The 12997-nt window shown below is 42.3% G+C and overlaps 1 long non-coding RNA gene across 2 annotated transcripts in view; it reads left to right on the top strand.

The window, feature by feature from the left end:
* Positions 1 to 7942, top strand: part of LOC106782953 (uncharacterized) — a 49214-nt gene extending 41272 nt beyond the window's left edge. The window contains exons 3-6 of one of the 2 annotated variants that reach the window (XR_011437677.1): positions 5132 to 5209; positions 6450 to 6589; positions 7029 to 7184; positions 7457 to 7942. This is a non-coding gene — a long non-coding RNA (uncharacterized lncRNA). The remainder of the gene's footprint in view (positions 1 to 5131; positions 5210 to 6449; positions 6590 to 7028; positions 7185 to 7456) is intronic. The other variant, XR_011437676.1, reaches the window with a different exon arrangement.
* The last annotated feature ends 5055 nt before the right edge of the window (positions 7943 to 12997 follow it).

The following is a 12997-nucleotide window of genomic DNA, read 5'->3' as shown; positions in this document are numbered from 1 at the left end:
CACAATTGGACAGGAGAGGCTTGCAGTAGAACCATATTTGCAAAGAGCAATATGGAATACACTGTGTGCCATAACCCTCGTGTTGACGGGGGGAAGAATATTTTCCCCGAGGATGTGTGGCACCACTTTTCTCTCATTGCCACTCTTTGCAGTGGCAACCTGATTGTGCCCCCTAGGATGTGGGTCCCTAACTTGTGGTAGAGGAGATAACAGATGACCAGTCCCATAGCAGTGTCTTCCATGCTTCTCTCAAGCCTGCAACAGTTCCTTGCCATTAATATAACCACTGAAGAGTGTTAAATTTCTTAGTGCTGTGAAAATTGGTATTAAAAGAAGTACTTTCAAAAAGAAATGGGAGCTTAAGAGCTATAATAAAAGAATAACCCTTAAAGCAAGTCAATTGGAAAGCATAATGAAGTTGATAGTGGTCTTTTTAGTTTAGTCATGAATTTGTTAGAGAAAAAATGACTTTTCTGAAAACCACCATCTGTGCCATAAGTAGATCCATTAACACTGCTAAAGACACCAAGAAGGTTACGCTTGCTGCCCCGGCAGTTCCCCCCCATTGCATTTTAATTTTATTGCATTCACTGTTCGGGTTTTCCCGAGTCTCGTCCACTTGGCCATGCCAGAAGGCTCTCGTTACTCCCTAATGGATTGTGATCTTCAGGGTGAACTTTGCCTCTTGAAACAAAAGTCCCCTGTGTTACTCAGACCTCTAAGTGTTGACAGTCCTGGCGAGGGGCCGCAGGCCTTAACGACTCCATTTGCTTAACTCTGCCGCATGTCAAATTCTATTACGCTGGCATCTAAGGGACAGACCAAAGTTTTTGGACGAAGTTATGTTTTGGCATGTCAAGTTCAGGTTTAGCCTCATTTACTACAGAAATGTTCTTAAACTCTCACACAAAGAAAAATCTATTTTAAACATATTGGACTCTTTATATAATTTTCTTAAGTTAGGAATATTCTTTTTTGAAATGCAAATAATCATCCTTCAATTGGTCTATTTTGAGTAACATTTTCAGAATTGAAACCCATATTAAACTTTTATGTAATTTGCAAAATAAATATTCATCTTCTTTTCACCACTCTGAATTCTTAACATTATAATCTACATAACAGTATGTGCATGTATGTTGTGCCTCATTCAATCAACAAATATTTATTAAGCACCTATTGTATACTTGGCACCTTGTAGGTGATGGGTACGTGATTCCTGCTCTCCTGGAAATATTCTGTAGGGATTTCATGTACTTCCTCAATTCGATTTCAAGCTTCTTAAGGGGCAGAGATCATGTCCAGACTTCCTTTTTTAGGTCCTGAAGAAAGCAAAATCTATGCAGGAAATACTTCACAGATGCTAAATGAAAGAATGAAAAAATAATGAAATCAGATGAAACTTATATTGCTTAACAAAACTGGCTTATCATATGGGATTTGGAATTCTTTTCACGAAGGCTGTTGGAATGGGCTATGAAGCTTCTGTTCTCTCTTTTGCTTAAAGTTCCCTCAGCCCAGTGGCTGAGGCTCTTGATAGTGGATGGCAGAGAATAGAGAGTAGAGACCGTTGAAAGTACTTGAGATGTGAGAAAAGCTATTTCTGCGAAGCTAGAAAGGATCTTAGCAGCTCCCAGTTCACCCTCTTCTGTAGATGTGAGAAACGAAGCTTAGTGAGCTTGAGGGACTTGCTCAAACTTGCCCAGTGTCTTAGTGGTAGTGGCAATGCCGGGAATGGAACCCTGGTTTTGGAAATCTTAATTCTTTCTGCCAAGTGTTATTTTTTATTTAACACTGGTATACTACTTATGCCTCGGTTGGGGTTTTTAAGTGATAAGCAACAGAACTTATCTCTGAACAATTTAAGCAAAAAAGGGAACTTCTTGGAAGGTAGTGGGTGGTTCACAAAATTAAAGGAAGACTTGAAGAACTAACCCTCTGAAAAGACTGAAATCAGAGTTTCTCCGTACCTTTGGAGAGCAGGAACTAAAGGACAGTCCCTTCTGGGAGTCACCATCAGAGTGAATCAGCACCAAGAGTTTCCAGTTACTGCGCTCAAGATTCCGTTCCAGGGAGAGACCTCTGATTGGTCTAGCCTGGGTCACCTGCCCACCTCTTAGGCAAGGGTGGGACACTTTGATTGACAGTCCCAATGAGTCTATACCTATTGGGGGTTCCAAATCAAAACAAGATGCTGTTATCAGAGGAGGGAAAATGGATCCAGGGCAGGCAAAACCTACAGAGCTCCAGCACTAAAATGACTCTATTTGCTCATTAAAGCAAGTCTTCTGAGTATTCAGGCATTGCCTTCTTCAAATATTTGCCACTCTGTTCATGCCTGTAATTTTACCTCTGAACCCTGTACTCCCAGCACACTTCCACTTTACAAGGAAGATGAGAGTCTCTGAAGGGAGACCCTTTATTACTCCTCTGCTTTACCTTAACATTTCTCTTTCGTTTCAAGTTTCTTTCTCTCCCAAGACTATAACCCTTCACATAAACTCTAGATCCTATCATCATCCACCTCCTTTTGGGGTACTTGCTGCAAAAATACCTTCTCTATCTACCCTGTACCCCAATGACCCTGTGATTTAGATTGTGTTGCATCCTTACCTCTGGTGATAGAGCATGAGACACTCAGCTGTCCCCTGAATTCCAGCATGTATTTCCAGCATTGACCTAGGGGTTTCTCTCTGGAAGAAGAAAGAATCCAGGAATAACTGAGACCCATAGGAGAAGCCAAAAGATGGGCATATGATGAGCAGATAGGAGAGTCAATGAAGGAGGAATTGAAATTGCAAACGAGGGAAGGAAATGTAGAGTGATATCATGTATCATGGACAAAATAGTATGGAGCTAGTTTTGGGGCCTTTTGAAGAATCCTTACCAGATTGGTTTGTATTTATTCAATATGGTGGCTTTTGCCTATGCTGATTTCATGGTGTCCCTCAGCATCTGACACCTCCACCTACATGACCCACCTTAAACTCAGCATGACTAAATAGCATCTTCCCTAATTGCCCCGTGCTTACATCAAAGCTTCTTCTCATTCCCATCATTGTTTGTCCAGCAAAAACCAATAGATCTTTCTCTTTTAGGAAAGCTCAGCATGGCCACAAAAGAAACAACATAGAGTAATGAAAAGAATTGACCACGGTCAACTCATGGAACTTTTATTCTGTATTAAATATCCACTCTTGAGCACTTTGACACAAATTCCTTCATCCTGACTCACATCCCAGATGAACTACTTCCTCTTGAGCCTTGTGACTTAGTTATTGGGAGCTTGTACCCTTCTATTTCCCTTAGTTCTGATTTAACATGTCAGTCTAGCTGTGGTCTCCATTGCTTAAAGGAAAATTTTGAATGAAACATCTAATCGGCAGGTGTCTGATGACCTAGGTACTGGTGTTCATAGTTTCTTCCTAGAAAAATTGGAGTTTGCCAGATGTGACACTTTTAGTGGAACCACCTTTATCCCAGTCACCATGGTTAAAAAGTCATTGGTCAGAGGGTGTTTTGTTGTAAGTAACAGAGACCCACTAAATTAGCTAAGTAGCTAGTTTATTGTAAAGATGCACAGCAGTCTCAAAAAAACAAATAGCTGAGTTTCTGGAAACTGCTAAGTCTTCAGATGACCTTCTCTTTGTCTGCTTTTTCTTTGCTGCTTGCATGCTCTCTCATTGCCAGGGAACCTCTGCTTCATTAATCTCTTCATACCTTTCCATAACAGCAGCTCATGTGTGTTTTGGGGCTATTATGGCTCAGAGACTCATCCCTGATTCTCTTTGAATTTTATATCTCCAACTTGACATCTCTCCTTCATTTGCTTGAGTGAGACCACTGATGATCTCTGATGTCCACCCTTGAAATAACTAGCTGCTGCCAGAGGTCAAGGTCATTTGGCACAACTATGGTCATGCAGCCCCTCCTCTGCAGGGTAGTGGTGGGGAGCTGTCCAAGGTCAGGGCTGTGGTCAGACATGCTCTAAACATGTCTCTTTCGCTAGAGTGTCCCTCTTCCTTTATCCTGTATCTTGCCTCTGGTTACTAAGTACTGCACTCTAGTCCGAATTAATGATTTTGACTCTGATGCACAAAGCCCCCAGTAGAGGCCTCTGTGGGGCCTCACTCACCTGGCTTTCTTGAGATAGAGACTCAGCATCTCCAATCCAACAGGAAGCGACTCTCAGGAAGCCTTTGTCTGTTTCTGTGAGAAATAGTATTGGAAACCGATGAAGATCCATTGCTGAAACCCAACAGTGAGATACTTAACATAGTTACTAGCTGTGCTAACTGATTTAATGAACAGGGAACATAACAAATGAGCGTGTTTACCAAGTTAACTTGTGAAAATGAATATCTGTAATTAAAGTGGCTCACAACTGACAGGCAAACGGGAAATTATTGTTATTATTATACACAAATCATCTTAAAATACCAGAACTTAGTAAATGGGGGGGAAAACAAACAATGGCTAAAACTGTCTGCTAAATAAAAAATAATGACGAACACCTGTGGTCTTTTTATAGGACTCCAGTGGAGATTTTTTTTTTGAAGACCTAATTATGCTTTTGTAATGCTACCATTTCATTATTTCTCTGTAGCATTATTAAAAGAAAATGTCCATATTTTCTCTGTGTAAAAGGTCTGGCACATGGATTCAGGCATGGGGTTTTCTTAATGCTATAGACACTCTGACAGTTCTAGCTACTTACTGGCAAAGAACATTGGCCTTGGCAAGGCTGGATTTTTCTCTTTGGTAATCCTGGAGCCCGGCCAGGGGTAAGGGTGATGTAGACCCTTTCAGACAGACTCTGCCAGCAAGTAACTGAGAACCAGTGTGCTGAGTGGGTACAAAACCAGCTCTGCAATTAGACTCCCTGGTCATGAATCCCAGCTTTGTCCCTTCCTAGCTCTGTATCCTTTGGCAAATTACTAAACCACTCCGAGCCTCAATTTTCCCACTTGTAAAATGGGGCTAATCATTATATACATCTCATAGAATTATTGTTTGAACTAATACGTGACAAGAGCTTATCATGCTTGGCACATCATAGGTGCCAATAAATGTTAGCTACTATCATTACCTACAGGTTACCATTCTCTGTGTGTCTTCTTTAACCAAGCAGATTCTAGGAATACAGCACTAGGATGCCCAGCCACGTAGTCAGGGAGTACAGCAACACGAGTGGTCCAGACCTACAGAGGTGAGAGTTTATTTTCTTTATAGCACTAAATCACTTGAAAGTATCTTGCTTGCCTATTGTCTGCTTCCTCTCATTAGAATGTAAGCTCAGAGGAGGGAGAATATTCCAGGGCTAACATGTTAAACAATCCCAGGGGAGGCTGTTCACATTGTCATATTATGCTTTCACGCTGCAGGGCTGCTGTGCACACTAAATGCAGTGTGCGTGGTACCCCTGGAGCTGTGCAACACGATGGTCTTGGATATCCCAAAGGGACTTCAAATAGAGTTCAAAATTGACCTCACCCCCCTCCCAACCCTTCTCTCCGCTATGACTCTCCTCTCTTTTGGTGGCAGCACCATGTGCCCCATCACTCCAAGTAGGAACCTTGGGGAACTGATGGTTGGATGTGATAAGCATCTCAACTTCCTCCTTCCACTTTGGTTCCTTTGTGACTCTCTTTCCAAATAGAAGCCGGAGTGATCTAATAAGCTTAAATTGGGTCCTATCACTCCCTGCTAATGTCCTCCAGTGGCTTCTCACTGCACACACTGCAACACTCAAACTCTATCACGGCCTAAACGGTCTTATCTTATGCCACACTCTCTTGATCATACAGGTACACTAGTTCCAAAAAGGTGGTCCTGCACTATTGGCATCACAGGAACTTAGAGATGCAATTCGTGGGTCCACACCAGATCTATTGAATAAGAAACTCTGGGGCTGAGGCCCAGCAGTCTGTGTTTTAACAAGCCTTCTAGGTGATTTTGATACCTCACTGACATCTTCCTGTTCCGCAGACACAGTAGACATCTCTTTGCCTGAAATGCTTTTTCCCAGATCTCTACATAATTTCTGGGACCAGCTCTGCTTCATTAGGAGTGTCTGTTCGAAAGTCATTTCTTCAGAAAGGCCATTCCAGACCACCTTGGTTCCCACTGTTGCTCTCATTACTCTAGCCTATGTCTAGGTTTATTTTCTTTACTGTACTGAACACACTTGAAATGATCTTCCTTGCCTGTTTGTCTGCATCCTCCCACCAGAGTGTTAGCTCCATGCAGATAGGCACCTTATCTGGTTTTGATTACTGCTGTGTCCCCAGAGCTTGGAAGAGTGCTTGCCACATTGTAGGTGCTCAATAAGAGATTGCTGAGTGAACGACTATATGAACATTTTAATAGGTGTGTGTGACAGACTGAGTCGTTGACCTCAAATCTTCACCACTCCCTGATTCTATGTCTTCTGCCATTTGACTTTACAGCTCTTGCCACTAGAGAAGCATTTCCCTCCGTGGAGTAGCTCGAAGTGGTACTTACATGGAGCAGCTCTGGATTCAACATACAGTTTGGAGCTGAGCTCAGCCTAGATAAGCCAACCCTCAGCCAACCTTCAGACTTCTGAGCAAGCAAAAATTATTGTTTGAAGTTCCATAGTTTTGGGGTGGACATTAATGCATTATTGTGTCAACAGCTAATACTGCATAGATATTCTGTATGTGTTAGGTACCGTTAGAATCAAGAAGGAGTGATAATCAATCTTGTTTTCAGGACAAGGGTAAGAAAGATTTGAGAGGAAGTAATTACTGAGTCAGTCTTTTTGAAAACTAAATAAAAGATTACCTGGTCGATAAGATGGGGAGAGTATTTGGGCAAAAGAAATTATACGAGTGGAGGGCTTCATGAAAGTGCGAGCAGCAGCTGGGAAGGCGCAAATAGCTCATTGGGCAGAAAGCATGTGGAGAGCAACTTAAAACGAGTTTTTAAAAGAGAGTAATTACACCTTGCGTTAGCAAAGAACGCTTCAGCTTAATGAACATTTTTGCACATGTTCTCTTGTGCAGTGCTCATGATATCCCTGAGGCAACGCTCTGTAGAGTCCGGGAGAACCTTGGTTAGAATCTGAGTGTTGCGGCCTTGGGAAAGTCCTTCTGAACATCTCTCAGCCTCAGCTTTCTCCTCCATAGAATGGTGTTACTCTCGAGATCAAAAGAGATGAAGTATGTACAGTGCCTGGTGTGCAATAGGTATTTAAAGTCTACCTGCACCCACCCCATTTCACCTCTGAAGAAACAGAGACTCAGGTCAAGCAACTTTTCCATGTGTCACATTGCTAAGAAGTAGCAGGTTTGGGGCCATGATTCACGTTTTAGGGCTCTCCCATTGATGCCACGGCTTTGTTTGACAACACTGAGAGAAGAGGTCAAACTTGGGGAGGGGTCGGTGGAAATATGAAGAAATCATCTTTTTGCTGTTTTTTGTTCCCCTTCAGCCATCCTGGAAGCAGTGCCCCAGGGAAATGCGGAATCTAGACCACATGGACCATTAGCACCAATCACTTGCCAAGAAGTGAAAAGCAGGAGGGGAGTATTTCGGTTGATGAAGCCAAAAAAGTAGAAGTCACCCTCCATTTCTGCCTTTTCCCTACCTCCACTTGCCAACCTCTCTCTCTCCTGTGGATGGATCTGTCTTGGATCTGGCTGCTTCTCTCCAGCCGACCCCGTGCTACTCAGTCACTACCTTGGCCTACAAAGCCCCCTGTGAGGTCTCGCTCTTGTCTACTTCTCCAGTCTCGTCTCCTCTTTCACCACTCTGCTTTTTTGGAATGCTTTGGCCACACGGCTTCCTTTCTGACATTTGGTCATACCAGTTCTTTCCCTCTTGAGGGCTCTTCTATTTGCTCTCTGCGTGGGATGATTTTCCCAAGCTTTTCATCTGTTATCAAGGAAATAAATATGACAAATGACAATGGTCACAATCCAGACTCCTTTTTTGTTTGCTTATTATCTGTTTCCCTCCAATGGAATGTAAGGGCTAGCCCCTTGCCTATTCTATCCCTCCTACACCTCCAGTGTCTGGCATACAGTGGGTGCTCAAGAAGTCCTTGTAGACTGACTATATTCAGGAACAAGGACAGATACTATGAGCCCTGCCAAGAGAGCAGGTGTGAGCCAAAGTGTGGGGAGGGCTCTGAGGACCAGGCAGCCCTGGTAGATTTTCATGGGTTGCCTGTGGCTGTGGGCTGGGCTGGGTCAGAGTGATTAGACACAGCCAGGAAGAGGATTCTAGTCTGGTTTGCCCAGTGTGGGCAGCACCCCATGCACAATTCTCTTTTTTGCGCCCCTTCCCAACTTATATCAAACACTGCTTCATCCTCTGTCTCATTCTTTCAGTCCTGTTCTTGGTTTTCCACAAGACTGAAACAGAAGTCGCAGAAGAGGATGGCGGGGATGTAAATTGCTACAACTGCTTTGGAAAAGAATTTGGCACTGTCTTGTAGTATTGAACATTTACATGTTCTAGGATTTAGCATTCCACTCCCTGGCATGTGTGTCAGAGGTATCCTTGGATGCATGCACCAGGAGACATCTAAAAGAATATTTGGAGCAGCCCAAATGGGAAACAACCCAAATATTCATCATATGAGAATATTTAAATCAATTAGGGTATAGTTACACAGTGGAATATTACACAGCAAAGAAAATAAGTGAATCGCAGTTACATGTACCAACCATGAATGAGTCTTACAAACGTAAAATTTTCTGAAAAAGCAGGCCATTAGAGACACCATTTAGTGTTATGCTATTTTTATAAAGTTCAAAGACTAGTAAAATTAAGCGAGATGTTTAGGGAGACACACATGTAAAAAACAAAAGAAAAAAACAATGAAAAATCTTGCCTCTAGAGATGAGGTGGCAGGGAGGTGGGATAGGAAAGAAGCCCAGAGCTAGACACAATAGTGGTCTACCTTGGGTACGGGCTCACAAGTCTTCATTTTGTTATGTTCCTCATGATTTACATACAAAATAATACATGTAATTATTAAATATTATGTAATAGACTAATAGAAGTTCTCTGGACTGGGAGTCAGTGGATTGATTATTTGTTTAGTTTTAAACTGCCATAAATTGCAAAACGTGTCATCTATTTAATAAAAGCTTTTTGGAAGAGAGGGGGAAGAAATGTGTTTAGAATCAAGAAATTAGATTTAATGGATCAGTTTCTAGAGGTTAAACTCCCACCCTTTGCTAATATGACATGAACCTAAGAGTAACACTGTGGGGAGACAACCAGCTTTTGGGATAGATGATTCTGTGAGTGTGTCTTATTTCACCACTTGTCCTCTGTCTTGGAAAGTGGATATAAATTTGGGGGAAAAAAGAATTATAGAAGATACGAAATATCCTTCTAAGTTTTAAGAGTGGAGATGGGTGAGATTAATAGCAAGAAGGTGAGCCGCTTTTGTGAAGGTTTCTTATTTTAAAGGAGGAGCCCATGTTTCCCTTTCTCCCATGGCTTCTCTTACTTCTGGGTCTGATCCTGGAGCTCAGTTCAATTATATATAATGCTTGTCTAAGGGATAAGTGGTGAAAAATAGGGATCTTGAATTTAAAGAAATTGATGCAGGCTGTTAAAGCTACTGTTCAAATAATTTTGTGTCTTACTAGAATGGGTTGTAGGAAGCCCACCCCTTCTTATTATTAATTTCTGTGTCACCCCTTCAGGCAAAGAATTAAGAAAAAGTCCATGTGCTATAAAGGGTTCTGTACCCGTGGAGCCATTATCCCTGAAGAAAAGGGTTAACTAGAAACCATTTCTTCATGTTCTGTGATTCCCTGTGGGCTTTGGTCACAGTGCACAAAGAAGAAATTGAAGTTGGGATGAATAAAAGGCAAGAAGTAATCAAGAAGTGGCAGGAGACAGTCCGCTGAGTAGCTGGCCTTGGTGCCTTTCAAGCAGCTCTTGTCCTCTAAATTAAAGGAGAAATTGAAAACATGGTCGTAAATATAAGACAAAAGTCAATGACAATGCAATGAAAATCTTACCATTGTGCTCATAGAAAGAGCCCCCTGGTGCCTGAGTTAAATAAAATAAGGCAGTAGTGGACATCCTGAGTCAGACAACTTTGTGTAAAAATTCTCCTCTCCAGAAACACAGACTGTGAAGCAGGAGCCGGAAACCCATGTCGTGCATGGAAAGCAGAGTGTTAGAAAGGGCAAGGTAGACCCTACTGGACTCCTTGTCCTTGAGCCTCAAAGAAAGGCAAGGGCACATTGGGTTAAGGAATTTTGAAGCCAGGGCTGTGGAGAAGACATCTTTTCATTTATGGGAGCTGATGAAAGGGGGTACTCTTTGACCCAGAATAATTAGAAAAGAATGTTCTAGAAATTTTGAGTTAGCCCAAGGAGAAAGATGCCAATAATATGGCTAGGAAGGAATAGTTAAATAGTCTTAGAAGGCAGCCACGGTGGTTAAAATCAAGAGCTTTGAAGTCAGACACAAGTTCAAATCTCTACTCTGAAATTTATTATCTGTGTAAAGTTGGGGAAGCTACGGAGACCACATAAACCACAGTTTCCTCTTTCTACAATGGGATAGCAGTCCTTACCTTGCAGAGTTGGTCAGACTAAATAAGACAATAAATAGGAAACAGCCTGGTGCTCACTCTGTACATCGGGCCATCACTATTCAAGTCGTGTGAAATGGTAGCGGTGGTGAGAAATCATATTGATATTGGTGACATACCGTCTCCCGGTAATTTAGACTCTCAATCCTTTTCTACTAGAAAAGGAGGCTTTCTTTCCCAATTTATTCCTACCTAAAGAATTACATCCTTTTACGCAGACAAAGTGTTATTTAGAGATTTCCAAAATGCCACCTTGATTTTACTGTTGACATAGATGAAAAGTGGCTTTTGTAGATTTTCTTTTTGATATACTATGATCTCTCAACATTTAATAAAAAAGAATTATTTTGACCAAGACAGCTCGTCAATTCAGCCAAACAACTAATTTGGCAGATTCTCCCTTCTCTCGACCAGAGTGACAGGCTGTTTGCCAACTTGATCTAATTGACTAAATGTTTTGGTACCTCGTCGACACAGACTCAAGTGATGTTTTTTCCTTTGTTATTTGCATGGGAAAAGGTACCGAATTTGAAGAAATCGGGTGATCTTGGTGAATTTAAACCATTGCTTTTGTGTTTGCTTTTTAATTTGGTCCTTTGAAGGCTTAAGATCCAAAGGCGATAGGGAGGACCTAGAAGAGGAGATTGGAAAATGATTCCTGAACGGATCCCGGGTAATTGATTGTCCCGCTCAGGGGTTGGGGTTTTAGAATGGAAAGTGTGGGCAGCTTAAAAATAACTCAGAGCTTGGTCCTGAGGACCCATCCCCAGGACATGGGACAACCTGCAGTGGTTGTAAGGAAGCCCAATTTGTCTCCGATTTCCGTACCCATTGCCCTTCTTCCACCAGTGTAGAGGAAATTTAATTTCTCTGGGCCTCCGCTATTTATTCCTAATTCTTTAAGAAGTAATTCTATAATTTCCTCCTGGAGAATTATCTGTCTCCTGCTTAGTATAGGCTTGCTTTGTGGGACTTCAATCAGGTTACCCTTCCCTCTTCTTCCTTGGTCAAAATGTGAGTCCCTGCCCTCCTGGGGCTCGGAATCTTTAGCATTTTAAGGGCAGAAAATGTCTTAGTTGCTCATTCATCATAGTGGGGGGCTATGAGAAGAAGATCATGTCGTGCCTGCTATCCAGACCCCCAGTCCTGCTCTGCTTCCTACACTTTTCTGAGCTTGGTTCTCTAGCTTTCCCATCAACTCCCTAATCCTAACCTCGTCCTGTACTATTTGAATGCTTTGCTTTTCTAAGTCAGATTCTATTTCTGTGGCTTGCAAACAAAGATAGGACTGTCACACTCGTTGCCCAGCCAACAGACATTCTCCTCTCTATATTCTATGCTTATAGGTCTGTCTTGTACAATAGAGTCTGGCTCTAGATTCACTTTCACGGTGTCTCTTGAAGCGAAGTAGAGGTGACTGTGTTCGTTTGCTAGGGCTGCTGTAACAAAGAACCACAAGCTGGGTTGCTTAAACCACAGGAATCTGTCTCACAGTTCTGGAAGCTGGAAGTCCAGAATCAAGGTGTCAGCAGAGTCGCTTCCTTCTCAGGGCAGTGAGGGAAGGATCTGTTCCAGGATTCTTCACTTATAAAGGGCTGTCTTCCAGCTGTGTTTTCGCATCATCTTCCCTCTGTCTGTGTCTGTGTCCAAATTTCCTCTTCTTATAAGGACACCGGTCACGTTGGATTAAGACCCATCTTAACGACCTCACTTTAACTTGATTACCTCTGTAAAGACCTTATCTCCAGAGGGGAACACTCTGAGGTGCTGGGGGTAGGACTTCAACACATAAATTTTGGGAAGGCACAATTCAACTCTCAGCAGTGGTTAAGTGACACAGTTCTAGCCCATGAGGTGTAAGTGAAATGCTATTTCTGGAAGGAGTTTTCCTGCTTGTTTATAGAGAGAGAGATGTTTAAAGGAAAGACCTGTTCTCTCCCTTCCTACTTTGGATGCTGTAGTGTTAGGATATAAAACTCAGGGTTATGGCAGCCATCTTGTGATCATGAAGTAATAAGCTGGAGGTTGAAAATCTACATGTGAAGGATGGTGGATTAAAAGGATGAAAGAAATGAAAAGAATATGGATCCTGGTGCAATGCTGAACCAACTCAGAACACTCAGCTCCAAGGAGAGCTATCTCCAGTGAGCACCTACTACCAGTGAGATGACTGAATGCTTTGTTGTTTAGACTACTGTTACTTGTTACCATTCCTCCTTGAGATAGAACCCTCCCAGATCCAATATAATCCTCATTGGCTTATCACTTCACTCCTTTCCTCATTTCCCCCACACCCTCAGATGATTAACTTACCCAAGGTGTGAATGTCTGTTATCACATCTGGTGATAAAGTTTCAAGGTCATCCAACTGCATCACGTCTACCTCATCTGATGCACAAATTCCAC

The sequence above is a fragment of the Equus caballus genome, chromosome 3 (genome assembly GCF_041296265.1).
Source record: "Equus caballus isolate H_3958 breed thoroughbred chromosome 3, TB-T2T, whole genome shotgun sequence".
Taxonomy (NCBI): domain Eukaryota; kingdom Metazoa; phylum Chordata; class Mammalia; order Perissodactyla; family Equidae; genus Equus; species Equus caballus.
The sequence above is the reverse complement of the archived record's forward strand: the minus strand, read 5'-3'. Positions and strand labels throughout refer to the sequence as shown.